Raw genomic sequence first — 12,556 nt, 5'->3', positions numbered from 1 at the left:
CAGAATCCCAGTTCGGGAGCTGAATTCAAACAGCCACAAGCATCAGAGTGGGACCTGCATGGTTTAAACCCAAATAAACTTCAGCATTTTGCTTGCTTGATGGAAAATTCACTCATGTTATTCCACCAAGTATAACAATGTTGATTTAGACTTAAATAGACTTTCATCAAATAGAGAAGGAATTCTGCTAGAGTTGAGACAAATTATTCTTTTTGCAAGGAATATTGTCATTACCCTTTGTTTTTGTGATGATAGCACATTTTGTGCCTATAAACTTATTGCAACTCTGACATAGGGCTTAAGGCAGAATAAATATTTTTGTCAGCATAAAAAAGACTTGTTACTAATTTGCAAAACTCCAGGAGTCTGAATCCATCTATGCAATTTTATATATATTTTTTAAGTCTTATAACACAGTTATTCTGTATCACAGCCAAAAATTCAAGCATCACTTTAATAAGAAATAAGTAACACACATACTGTAATTTTCTTTCCACTAATAATAATTAGATAAATTATTCAAAGCAAATAATATTAGGGATAACAATCTCTATTGTCTTATCACAAAGGCACAAAAATTGCATATTTTGCAATAAAGGAATTTTTCATGTAAAAAATTCTGAAAACTACAGAGGAATAAGAAACATTTAAATTTGGAATGTGTATAAAAGGAATTCTTCTATGACTATTTGGTACTCTAAAAATGAAACTTCATGCACTGTGTAAGTGAGAATGGAAGGTATGACCTAAAGTAAAATAAAAAATGAAGGGAGTGTCAACTAAAAGGGAAGATTTAATAAAAGTCTTTGAAAGAGAGAGAAAGAAGATCCTGAAACACAGCCCTATGCCAATTCATTTTATATCCCTTTCATTTAGTGATCTAAACCAAGAGAGGAGAGGAAAGTCATCTCTTCTCAAAGATTGCATCCCAAATTGCCTTGGCCTCTGATCCCTCAAAAGTTTAAATTGCCCCAGGAAATTTCTCCTGAATCACGAAAAGTCATATTGCACACATTTTCTCCTTTGTCAAGGCTTGCATTATGAGACATCATTTTTAAAATGAGGTTTCCTCAACAGATGATTTTGCAATGTTTTTCTATTAAATCATTATTTAGAAGCTCAAGAAACAATACTGTACTTTATAAAGGCTCTATTTGAGCCAAAGTTAAATAAACCCTACACACTTTTCCAGTACATTTTTTTTTCCTCCTAAACGCCTACATTTTCCTAAATGATCTTCAACCAAATTCCATGTCTAGAAACAAAACCAAGCAAACAAAGAGATTAGCTCATGGTATTACTGAAGTTCAGGTGAAGATGAATGGAGGTGAAAATCAGAAATGCAGATGTTTAAAGCGGACTCTTGGCATGAATGCAGTTGTTCTGATAATTGCTGATGTTCCATTCATGACAACATGATGATGTAAATGGTTTTTACCATAAGATCACTTTTAATTTACACATAGTTGAAAATGCATGTTTTGTATGGAACTAAACAATTTGAAAGATACTGAACTGGAAAATCCTGCAGAGGAATATATCTGGGAAACTATGACTTGGAAAAGGTTAGAAGCAAGAGCCAGCAGCTTAACATTCTTGAGATAATGTTTTTGAATATAAAGAGCATGTTAAAGCTTAATAGTTAGACACCCTTCTACTGCAGGCATTTTGAGTTTTAGCTTGCATTTTATCTGGGAATGCCTTTTCTTTTACAGGTGCACCTCTTTTCTAAAGAAAAAGTGTGAACAGTGTTCTCTTTGATATATTAGCTTTCATTTGCTTCAATTTCTTAGTTAACCAATAGCAGTAATAGTTTTTTCCTATTGGTTTCGAATAAGTTCTGTCTAAAAAAATTCAGAATTTCACTGCTCTCCCTGCCCATCCCTGGGTTTCCTAACATGAAAATCAGTCAAAATCTTCAGATACACTCTCAGCTCTGTCCAGGCAGTATGGATAAACATCTTGCCAAGTCAATGGTGTAGGCTGAACACTCCTGAACTGCAAGGCCAGTTAATGGCAATTATCAGTTCTTTAGAGCAATGGGCTTTTCTCTTCCTGTCTAAGGCTTGTCAAGACTTACCTGAGGTACATCATGTTCCATTGCTCAGCTTTGACACTGCCAGACCTACTCCTGTGTGTTCAGACGCTTGGCCATTTTGCACTGCTGACAATACTCTGACCCTATTTTTGTGGTAATTTAAGGAAACTGTCCTCCTTGAGCCTAGCTTGTTTCTAGCATTGTAATTATCTTATGGGGTCTGAATCAGTAGTGGCATCTGCAGGATTTTTCTCTGTTACAGACAAGAGTGGAGTTAACTGATGGTCAGCCAGCTGTCCTTCAGGAGAAACATGCCTGAAGCAAGATTACCAGTCAGTGATCGTAGTACTACATACCAAAAATAATAAATACATATAATTTATAAAACTACAATAATACAGAAATATTTCACTCATTTACAGCCTCTGTTATGCCTTAATGTAAGAATAATATTTAAATCTTCTGTGCTACAGTAACATTTGCTCTCCTATCACCATGACACTTTCCAAGCTGCAGCAGTATTTTGGAATAAGTTAAGCAAAAATATTTTTGTAGCTCAGTAAAAATTGTGTGGTTTTGACATCTATGAAAATAATTCTCTATACTTGCATTGAAGTTTGGGCATTTTAGCAGTTCAGGGAAATCTTGGTAGCACATGAGTTTCCTCCCTATTTTTTCCTTCATTTTGACTCTGTGCTAAGGAGATATTCTGTTAGGAATAAATAAAATTTGAAAATGATATGTAAATAATTTAAATTGGAAATTTATTTATAGGCTAGAATAGCACTTATTTATATACACAAGATATCATATGCAAAAATACCCAACCCAAGCCCTTATAACTATGTTAAGATGAAGTTTCATAGCATGCTTTTCTTTCTTTTCCATTATTTTGCAGATATCACAAAACCATTTCAAGGTAATGATACCTTGATTCAGTCTGAATGAAAAGCAAAATTATCCATGAACAACACTCCTTTTTCTATTTGTTTGACTTGCTTATTGATCATTTCAGATTAAACATATCTTATGGAGTATTTAAAACACTTCTGTGGAAGTGTACATACATTGCTTTGGACAGTGCCCAAAGTTTTCTTCTTTCCTACACTGAACAATTCAAGCATAATTTCCCTAGGTTGGTTTTCGGACTTCCTAGAAAAGCCAGAGTAATATTTCCTCCTGTGTGATAAGGCAACTCAGAATGTAAATCTGCAATGGCTATTTGCCATAAGACACCTTAGATTTTACATTTTACTTCTATTATGCATTGAAAATCTCTGCTCATGATAACTGGCAGTCCTGAATTTGTAATGCTGCTATGCAGATTTTCACAGCTGTGACTTATAATGTAGCAGAATAACTTCATCGTTATATATGTGTCTTTATACTTTCGTACAAATCTACATACACATCTGTATTTTTATCTCAGATCTTATTCCGTAGGAATTTCTCTGAATCTTCATCCTTTGCAGTAAAAAATTTTAATCTAAAAATATAGCGTAAGTGTTCCAGCAGATAACCACATTTACTCCCTCCTGCACAATGTAGAAGTATAGAAAAATTAAAGGAGGGTATAAAAAACTCATTGAGAAGTGATGCTAATTGCAAACTCTACCATTAACAGCTCACTTAAATTGTAATTTAAACAGACTGCACCGTCTTTTCTCTGTAGTCAGATTTCTTATTATTACCCTAAAATAACAGAGACTGAAATCTGTGAAGCTACTTAATCCTGATAAACAACGACTGTGACTACAGTGAAATAAATATTTATGCTATAGCCAGATAGGCTTTTGTAGCTAACATTATTTGGTAATCGTTTTGAAGAAGTTAACCTTGAGTCTTATCTTTTAATATACCAGAGCTACTGGTTAATTCTTGGATCTTAACCAAATTTCACTGAGATTGTAAATTACTAAAGCATGGGAAGGTAAGCTTTCCTAAGAAGGGAAAAGGCTACCAATTCTCCACAAAGCCTGAGGAATACCTTTCCATTACTTAAGATTTTTACTGCTGAACTATTTTGAAGGGAAGCAGAATGAGAAGGGGGCAGCAAGATGACCACAGCAGAGCACACAAGGGGTTAGAGAATTCTGCAAGCCATAGGGGGTAACATCAAGGTGCTGCTATAAACTTATGTAAATATATATCAGACCACTTGGAAGCCTTTATATCTTTCTAAGCCCAGTTAGCAAACATTGCAATTCTGTTTTTAAGGTACAATTGCTACCATATTAACCTCCCCACTGAGTTCTGCAGGTTTCTGTGTGTTAGGCAAAACCATGATGCTGATATTGCTATGTAATTAGGGTTTTTTTTCCTATCCATTTTTCAAAGGGAAAAAATGGTTTATTCTGATACTTGCTGCAATGTGATAAAAAAAGTCTCTTTAAGATTCACGTCAGAAACAGGCAGTGATTCTATGAGTAGCTCAGATTTTCTTTCCTCTCTATTGTGCAAATCACTGTTGGATAAAGGTGTGGTTACAGAAGCAGACAGATCACCCACCCCTTCTATCCTTCTCCTGTCCATGTTTGCAGACAGCAGTATGGTCAAAACAAGACTATTTTCCTGAATAGTTTAAGCATCCTTGCTACCGAGAGACAGATTTTTATAATTTCCTTACCAAAGCACATTGGTACTCTTTAAAATTATCTAGATCTTGCTTCTTGTCAGTCAATTTGCTTTGACAACATCCTTAGGGGATTTATTTTGCTTCCTCCCACACTCAAGTCACCATGCAGGAACTGGTTGGGCATACACATTCTGTCCACCTGAATCACTCTCCTGGCAAGACTGGTACATCTTAGTCACCCTATAAATGGCTCTGTGGATGCGCCGTTGGACAGCTGCAATTCCACCCGCTAGGGAGCCTGTCACACAGCTCGCTCAGATCAGGGCTCCTCTTGGGAAACTACTCCAGCTGAAGAACATGCTTTCAAATCTCATTTTAAAGTGGTTGACAAGATCCTGGAAAACAAGATAATCTCTTCAAACTGGCATCAATATGGTATACAGATGCATACTTGCATTTTTCAGGAACTGGCTCTGGTCCCAGACTTAAATATTTAAAAATCTGAAAACCAGCTTCAGCAGCATACATAAGTACAGAATTTTTATGAAGGTAGTAGAGCCTGAATTAAAAGGAAAGGCAGGTTAGCAAATAGGACAGTTCTTTAAAATTCTTTGTGTTCTTATTTAATTTTTTTTTCAAACCCCTCCCCCCCAGTTTAGATCATATCACCAGCAGAAGTATTTTCTTCCCTGAAGCTATCTTTTCTTTTTTTTTTTTAATGATAGGAGAACTACATAGGACACTGCCTTATCAATAAAATGATAGAATATGGATCAGTTCAATACTATTTGTTAAGAACTATACTTAATTTAAACTGAAAGATTATTTTCTTAGTGTAGGAGTAGAACATTTAATTCCTTTATAAAACTGACAGAAATATCACTAAAGTACAAATTCATATTTTCAGTTGCATACAAGATCACTCCTTCTAAAGGAATTTGCTTCTAATAGTCATTCAAGTAGTCATAAGAGGACTAAAACATTACTTTTCTTTTCTGATATGTCCTTTCCTTAACATGTTCAAACACCATTAGCCAGCCTTAGTGCTTACAGTTTTCAAAATGAAGCCTCTAAAGCACAATGGAAATTTTTTTCTAAACCCTGTTTATTTTGCAAACAAATGCACAAAGAAATAATGGAATTATTACTTGAATAACTATGAAAATAAGTTATGTTGGTGACACACAGTAATGGTTGGGGAGAAATACTTAAAGCATTCTCAGACAAAAGTGTACAAAGACTGCTCTTTTCAGCCTTCTGTACTTCGCTGTGTAAGGCTGGAAGAGACAGATTCCAAGTTGTTATTGGAGTCGTTATGCTAAGACATGCCACGGTCCCTAAATTAGAAGCATTATCAATCCAATATGCCAAACTGATTGCTGAAAGTCCCCTTAACTCAGATAATCATGTTGTTATTGTAACATCATTGTTTCTTAATTTTATTACTATCCTGAAAAGATGATTATCTTCCTCTTGGTCTGATCTGTCATCTGTACTTCTTGAATTCCTGCCTGTTGGCCATATCTTAATTAAAAGCTCATTGTCCTTCTAATGGATGTTTTACATATATGTTCTGCTTACATTTCTCATAATATTATTTCTACTACCTTGCTCCTTCTGGTTTTCTCACCCATCTCTCTAACATTTTTTGTTTTACTGCCTTCTGGAGTTTTGCCTTTGAACTTACTCTTGTGTTTGTCATCACAATTAACACAAACTACGGTCACAAATTTGAACAGAAGTTGAAGAAAAAATACAATTACCCCTAGCCAAATGTGCTCCCCACCTGTACTAAGAGATCACATGTTGATTCCATGGAGAAATTTCTTTGCTGTGCAGTGAGGACAGAAGCCACAGCAGACACGTAGCAAACAAACAGTAATCCTTCAGAGATACAGTACAGTCTGAATGATACTCACTTGTTAGGAACAGCCTCTAGTGTGTGTGAAGCTCTGTGTTAGAATGAATATTTCAGAGCTTTTAGTAAAATTATGACTTTTAATTTAATGCTTTTGATCAATATAAGCAGATTTTAAGGGATAAAGTGTGAGTTCTAGTTTAAACATTGCATGTCAGTACTACCCATGACATTTCCACCATTTGTGAACATTCCAATAATGTGAGTTGTTAAAAAATTGCACTGAAAAGGTCCCTGTATACTCATCTAGTCATGGAATTTATATGATCATCTTAATGAAATGAATATCAAATGTTCTATATATGTTGTAGAATAGCCAAAGTCTGCAAATATTAGTCACTGAGTAAATATATCCAGAACAAAGAAGTTTCTCTCAGGAGGAAATCGGGTGGCTTAAAGGCCTAAGCCAGAGGATCCATTCAGATCAGCTGTAGTGATTGATAATCAAATGGTCTTATCATTCATTAAATAGCTTCAGAACCCATTTATAGTACTAATGGGTACTACATTTTCTGAGAACAAGTTTTAAAATGCAGATTGCTTTCTTTCAAAAACTCACTTTTGTCTTTCAAATCTCATTTCTAATAACTTTGTTGTCTTCAATTGTTCTTGCATTATAACCCACAGTGACTAATAATTCCTTATTGGCATGCTTCTCTTTATTAATGTATTGGCATGTTATTTGCACATTTTAGTTCTATCAGTGGATGAAATTGCTCTCAGGATTTCTCCCCAGAGCTGGGAAAGGCTCCCTCTGCACCAAGCCCACCTGAGTCCCCAAAGCAACAATGACCAGAGACCAGGAGGTTTGGTGGCAGAAGAAACCGTTTATTTGAGTGCCTTGTTTATAAAATCTCAGAGAGGGAAGATTCTGGAAGGGTGGGTGGTACAAAGCTTCCTATTAGTCAAAGAACATGCAAATAAGGGATCAAAAATGGACCAATAGAGCAAAGGGCTGGAACATTACAACAACCAATAGTAGAACAAAGATAACAACCAATCAGAGAACAGGGATAAGAACCAATGAGGATACAGCACTTTAACCAATGGAAGAAATGGCAAGAAAGAAACCCTAGAGGATTGTGGGAAGAAGAAACTTGGATAGGAGCTGACTAAGGGAAAATACAATAGCGAAGACATGTTTGTGATGCACTTTTTATTACACCATTGAGGTATCAATATAAGGGGCATTGAGGTTGGTGGAATCTGCATCCTTGTAGACCCTGTGTAAAATATCGATATTGGGAGTGTTGGGGTTTGTAAAATCCGCATCCTTCTCGACCCAGCGTTTGTAGTAGTCTTCCCATTTCACAAAACCTAGGTCTTCTCCCACATGGTTCTATAATTCAGGCTGAGGAGTCCTGTCCTACTTAAATAAGGAATTTTTCTGTGCAAGGGAAGATTGTTTCTTTATGACACTTAAAAATCCATTATACATATATTTCAGAGTTCAGTGAACTGAAACTATACACTGGCATTGTGATATTTCTCCATTTACTGTTTAATAATTTTGAACACACTAGCATTTTTCAACTGCTGCTAATCACTGCTGCTGACATTTTTAAATAGCTACTTGCAAAAATTCCTTTCTTAACTATAAGGATCTAATTTAGAATGCATCCCTATATGTCTACAAACACACCCGTACTGATACATTTTTAGGGTCACTGTATTTTGAAGATATACATAACTTGGTCACTTGAATCTGTGACAATCTTTGCAATGCCTTAATGGCAGCCCTCAAATTTGATATTCTGAATATTTTTCCATCAGCCAGTTGCATTAAACTAAAAGCAAATGCCTCTAGCAAAAGATACAAAGACATAACAAATTAAGTAAGACAGAGGGGAATAGTTTTGCCTTCTTCCTTTTAAATTTTCAGAAGCAATTTCATGGCATAGCAGCTCTGCATTCTAGCTGCACAGAAATCCATTTTCTGGAGTCCAACCATGCTGTTTTGGTTCTCCCACATGGAAAAAATGCAAGAGGTCTCCAAATCCTGGTCAGAGCATGTCATAGAGGCCCAGTGAACAAGATTCCTTCTTGCGTTTTCAGTTCCCGTTATCACACTGACACTTGTATCAAGACTTAAAAGTGAGAGACCACAAAACTTTACATCACCACTTTAAACGGCCCAAACCACAAAGAGATGACAGTATTTAATATGCAACGTTTAAGGTATAGCTGATAAAGAACAAATCATATGCAAAACTGGGTTTTGAGCTGCCAAGATTCTGAATTTGCAGTAAACTCAAGATGTTATCTGTAAAGGTAAGGAAATTATACTAAATAGGACAAGCAGCAAATCAATTTGCAAGCCTAGCAGGGCATAGTAAATTTACAAATGTTTGCAAAGTGCTTATCTTCAGGTAAAAAATAAAGCTCAATCTTCTCACCAAAGTAAAACAAAGAGGAAAAAAGGTTTTAAGAAGCATCAGTTTTGTCCTACCATCAGATAAAAAGTAGCAAGGACATACTCTTCTTAATGTGCTAGGCTGAAGTGCCATTTGCTGCTCCCAGAATTTCCTCAGGTGACCTCTGCACAGTGAAAAAAAATTAATGTGCTGATTTTTTGCCTTTGCGTACACAACCCCAGTCCCAACTCTATCCATTGGTTTCACTGCAAGGTATCTGTTAGCAGCAAACAGCTCGCCAGTAATATAAATCTATTATTAAGGTGACCCACATAACGAGACCCATGACTGAAATCCTGACTCAGTAGCAGAAGTTTATTAGCAGGTCAGTCCAACTTGATTACTAGTATATCCCTTCAGAAAAGGACATGCAGGGGACCTGGCAAGATTGGCAACTGCCAAACAGAAGTAGCAAAAGTTGTGATCTGCTAAGAATAGCATGGCTTGATATCACCAAAATCATACACAAATACACCTACATAGTTCAGCTTATCCTCCTTGTGAAATTCCCTATTGCTTCATTGAATGGACTATTGCTCTCTAAGTTAAGACAAAAGTCTAGCTCTAAAACTATAGTAAGTATAATCAGTGAAGAAGAAAAACACAACCATTTTACTTCAATGTCTGCAAAGTTACACAATGTACATTTCAAGAGTCGTAAGTTGCAAGTGATTAATTTAATTGCAATAAATATATTGTTTGTATTACAAACATTACATAATATGAAATGTTGCCAAGTTCTAAACACATTCAATGAGTCATTTTTTTATTACATTCAGCTTTAGTTAGCTAAAAATGCTAGTTTTTGTATGGATTATGAACTAAATTTCAACTGCTTGACTCAAAAATGCTAGAAACAAACATCTGAAGCAGCTGATGATGAGGTTATGCATGCTCAGTGCAAATACATCTGGAAGAAACACAACAAGCCAACAGTCTAAATAATATCCTTTAAACTTGATGAGCATGGCATGCTTCCAGGAACAGAAGCTATGATATGGTTTTATGTAAGAAGTTCCAACTTTTCAGTTGTGCACAAAATCAACTGGAAAATAAACCAGTGTCAGGGCATTGCTTGATGTGAAACACTGCTATCCAGATCAGCCCTTTTCCTAAAATGGATCTGCAAAGAGCCTGTGGTCTTTGCATTCCTGGAACTCTTCCTCAGCTAAGATCAAAGCTGAGATGTGCAAATACTGGTGGGGACAGTTGCCATCTTGCAATTCCTGAACAAGTGCTCCTCTGCCCAGCCTCCCTCCGCAAATAAAACAGAAAAATGACCCATCATTTAGAGGCTATTTTTTCTCTGGTCCATGAATGGTGACAGTTTCCCTCACTGCAGCAAACAAGGGTCATAGAAACATTGCTGCCACCAGTTCTCTCCCTTTAGTGAGGTGAAGAACTTGCCCCTACCCACCTCTTTCCTGCTCCATCCCTGGGAACTGTGTGGTTTGTCTTTAGTTCTACAGGGTTCAGGAGGATTCCCACACACAAAACTGTGAAGGTCAAATAAAAGCTACAATGATCCCCGCTATGGGGACGAAACTGGAATACTTTATTCAACACTGAAGACACAATTTAAGGTTTCAGGGGAACATATGCTAATAGGGAGGAAGGGTTATGGTAATCTAGGGAGGGCTTATTTTAATTTGGGAGTTACACAATTTTTGCTAAGTTACAGAAACGGTCACTGATTGTAATTTCAGGAATTTATGGAGGGAAGATAGCAAGGAATTACAACATGGCTGATAACTGAGTTCTAGCTTATCTCAAGGCAGGAGACAGATTATATACACAAGCAGAGCAAACACAGACTTCTGTCTTTGGTGATGGAATTTTCTTCAGCCCTTGTTGACCAAGGTTCACTGTTCAAGGTTATCAGTTTCTTGCTGTTTGGAAGCTAAATTTCTAGAATCCGACACAAAATAAAAGATGCTAAAACACAACTGAGGTAGCAAAGCAAATGTAAGTAAAGCAAATGTATCCTGTTACTTGTGATAGAAAACAATACCAACCCTTGGAATCTTGACAAGCTGCTGAGCAGGAGGAGATGGAGCATGGTACTCGGCAGGAGGGGCAGGTAGACAATGCGCCTTCAGGGCATCCGCTTGATCGAAATGATGTGCATCTGGTCCTCCTCACCCCCTCAGCCCAGGTTCACACCTTGTATCTCTTCTCTCTGAAGTGGAATTTTGCCAACTGCACTAGATGAGGCTGCAACAGCTTAAGATACTGACTCCAGTCTAACAACGGCTCTAGTCTTTATTGTTCCTTTGTTAAACACTAAGTTCTCAGATGTTCAATGTTACACTAGTGTTCCTTTCTCTAAGGTTGAGTTTTCCACAGTGAAACTATGCAGTATTTTCTCACACCACATTGATGAACACAACCATGGACCAAACATGACAAGACCCTAAACACGACTCTGGTCTCTGTTAGGAAATGTTTTCAGAAGATCCATACCATGAAAAATGCTAGCACATGTGAAATAGCTGATGTATCTCCAGATGTAATTTATGTCATTACTAGTTCATTGGTTCCCCATGGTGTAATGGTGAGCACTCCAGACTCTGGATCACAAGGTCGTGAGTTCGAGTCTCAGTGGAGACCGTACCGGGCAGTTAAATGCCTCCCTGCCATACGATTCCGTCAGATCTCGGATGCTCAGCAGGGTCAGCCCCGGTTAGTACTGGGTGCTGTTGTAGACAGTCCCGAGGACTTCATGTCACCGTCCAAGCTTGCTCGGCCGTGGCAGATGGACCTTGGGACTTAAACGGTGGGGCCAGTTCTGCGCACGCTGTGCCTCACCTAAAAAATCCACTGCGCAGGCTGGAAGGGTACACCCACGTGGGGAAAGCCCTTCCCAAATCTTCGTTTGCGAAGTTTGGCCATACATACATACAGTTCATTGGTTCCAATATAGATACCAAAACCTGAGTTCATTAGGCGTTACTTGCACAATCTACAAACACATTATGGTGTCAGACTGCTTGAATCACTGATACTAACAGGACTATTTCCTTTGAATCTCACTTCCTTTCTCAGGTTATACTCTCAAACAGGCCTTTGGTGCAATAAGAGACACACTAACTCTTCAGTATTTACTTTAAATACTCAATATATTTTAGATTTTAAAAAAAAAGTTTTGTGATAAGAATGAAGAATGAATGTAAGAACCACTTCATCTTCAGCAATCAAAGTAAAATGCTCCACAGTCACCATCTATCACCACTGTATACAGCTAAAGAAAGTGGAATACATTAACCATTCAGTAATTATGGAATAGGATATTAAACATTAGTTTTTATTTGAAAACAAGGTCAAAATTAAAAGGAGAGAAAAAAAAGACATTAATTGCCAGCATGCGTCACCTCAATTTTCATTTTGTTTTCACATCAGAGGCAAAAAAGCTCAAGGATCAGGTCAGACTGTTGAAATAGTATTTAATCAGCCTTGCATATCAGTTGAAAAAGAAAATTATGATATAGATAAATATGGGGATAAAAAAAGCCAGTTTTCACTGTTTACATTTGAGGATAGGAATGATTGTTATTTTTCCAGATAACAATATTTTTTACTAAGAATATGAAAGAATAAAAATCTTGAAGGGC

This window comes from Pithys albifrons, chromosome 5, assembly GCF_047495875.1.
Source record: "Pithys albifrons albifrons isolate INPA30051 chromosome 5, PitAlb_v1, whole genome shotgun sequence".
NCBI lineage: Eukaryota > Metazoa > Chordata > Aves > Passeriformes > Thamnophilidae > Pithys > Pithys albifrons.
The sequence above is the reverse complement of the archived record's forward strand: the minus strand, read 5'-3'. Positions refer to the sequence as shown.